We start from the raw sequence: 2,593 nt of genomic DNA on the forward strand, positions 1-2,593 counted from the left end.
CCCTATACACACACACACACACACACACACACACACACACACACACACACACATGGAAACTAATTTTTTACAAAGGAATAAAGTCTGTCAATGGAGAAAAGATATCTTTTCAATAAATGGTGTTAAAAATTTGACATACATACCCAAATAAATAAACTTCAATCTGCATCTCACTCCATATACAAAATTCAACATGTATCACAGACACAAATGTAAAACCTAAAACTATAAAAGTTCTAGAATAAAACATAGAAAAAAATTTTGTGACCCTGAATTAGGCAAAGATTTCTTGGTTATGGCTTCAAAAGCATGACACTGTATTTCACCAAAATTAACATTTCTGCTCTTCAGAAGACACTGTTAAGAGAATTAAAAGATAAGCCATAAATTGAAGGAAATACTTGTAAATCAGTATCTGATGAAGAGTATATACCCAGAACATAAACTCTCAAAACATAATAGGGGTCCAATTTTGGGTAAGATGGATTAAACACACAATACCTTTTCTCTCCAAGTGAACACTATAAAACTTGGATACTGCAGCTATTTGAGGATCAAAGAAAAAGTAGGGGGGGAAAGAAAATTCAAAACACTACCAACTCAGCATTTCTTTTTCCTCCAGTAACTCCCACCCCCAGCCTAAATCCAATGCAGCCTCAAATCTAGAAATGAGCACAGTCAGGCAGACAGAGAAAGATGCAGGAAAAGCCCTCAATTTCTGGCTAAAAGCGTCAGAAAAGAAACCCTTAAAGTTCAGAGAAAATGGAAGCATCCCTGGGGTGTAGAAGGGTTTGCTCCTTTTTCTCCATTCTCTCATACGATAGACTCCAAGATAGCCAATAGCAATTGTGGCAGCAGCAACAGTGGCTAACAACAGGAGACTGCAGGAGCCAAAACTCTAAAGGAAAACAAACAAACACTTCCTCTTCGTTTGATGGAGTAAATGCAGCAAGATGGTAGATCCAAAGCCTATATCTGTTTTTCTCTCTCTGTCTACCTCCCATCAATTGGCACCAGAGGTGGAACAACTGTGGAAATACGTGGTTTCTAATCAGAGATCCAAAAGGGGGAGCCCCAAAGAACCAGAAAGCACTGAAAAACACAGTGGAAAGGGGAAAACAGCCACATAAAGTTTTATATTAACTCCTGAGCTCACTCCTCTCACCTGAATATGCATGGATCTTATCCTAATTAGCATACTAAAGACACTGAGAACTAAGCTAACAGATAAAATTTCACTCAGGTCCAAGGCTAACTACTCAGTGGCACACAGGGTACAAATTCAAATACCACTGCTAAGGCTTTAAAACTGAACCAACATTGGAACCACAGTTGCAGGAGGAAGGTTGGAACATGCCAGGTTAACTGCTTACTAAAATAAAAATACCAACATTCCCTAGAGGACTTAACACAGCTTCTTAGTGTCATACAACAAAGGTGCAGAAATTCAATCTGAAATTACTTGGCATATGAAAAAATATAAAAACCTCAACCCACGTGGGAAAACATATTCAAAGATGACAATGACAAGATGATACAAACACTGGAATTATCTGACAAAGACTTCAAAGAACTATTATAAAACTGCTCAAATGGCAACTCTGAACACTCCTGAAACAAATGTTAAAATGGAAAGTAAGTATCAGCAAAGAAACACAATATATAAAATGGAAGAACCAAAAGGAAATTTTAGAATTAAAAATACAATAATCAAAATTTAAAACTCACTGGATGAACTCAAAAGCAGAATAAAGATTACAGAGAAAAAAAAGTCAGTGAATTTGAATGGAGAAAATCAATAAAACCAAAATCTGGGTTTTTTTAAAAGATCAATAAAATTGATAAACCTCTAGCAAGACTGACCCAAAAAAAAGAGGAAAAACCCCCCACAAATTAGCAATAAAGGAATGAAAAAGGGAATATCACTATAAACCCTATAAACATTAAAAGGATAGACATTAAAAGGATAATAAAAGAATATTATAAACAATTCTACAAACATAAATTTAACAACTTCAACGCAGTAGACTAATTTCTCAAATATCACAAACTACCCAAACTCATTCTAACTCAAATAAATAAGTAGTCCTGTAACCATTAATAATGCTGAATTCATAGTTTAAAATGTTCTGAAAAAAACCTTCCAGGCCCAGGTGGCAAATACTAATGAAAATCCCAGGAATATTTCCTACAGATGGGCAAGCTGCTTCTAAAATTTATAAGGAAGGACAAAGGAACTAGAATATATTGTGAGACACTGTTAGGAACTGAGAAGGATACTCACAATTTTTTTAATTGAACATTATAGTACCTGATCTCAAGGAACTTATAGTAGACTTTAGATTAGCACTGAGGAGATTCCTGCATGTTAGTAAGAAGTAAATGAAGGGTAACTGATGATGACATACAAATTAGTACTGAGTAAACTCAAGGAGTAAGTTCTAATGGAATCTTATTTTAAAATCATCAGAGTTCTTGAGACTGGTTATAAAACAATGTGAATGTACTTAACACTACTGCACTGTACATTTCAAAATGGCTCAGATAGTTAAGTATTATATTATGTGTACTTTACCACAATAAAAAATAAAAA

The sequence above is a fragment of the Physeter macrocephalus genome, chromosome 8, assembly GCF_002837175.3.
Source record: "Physeter macrocephalus isolate SW-GA chromosome 8, ASM283717v5, whole genome shotgun sequence".
Classification (NCBI taxonomy): Eukaryota; Metazoa; Chordata; class Mammalia; order Artiodactyla; family Physeteridae; genus Physeter; species Physeter macrocephalus.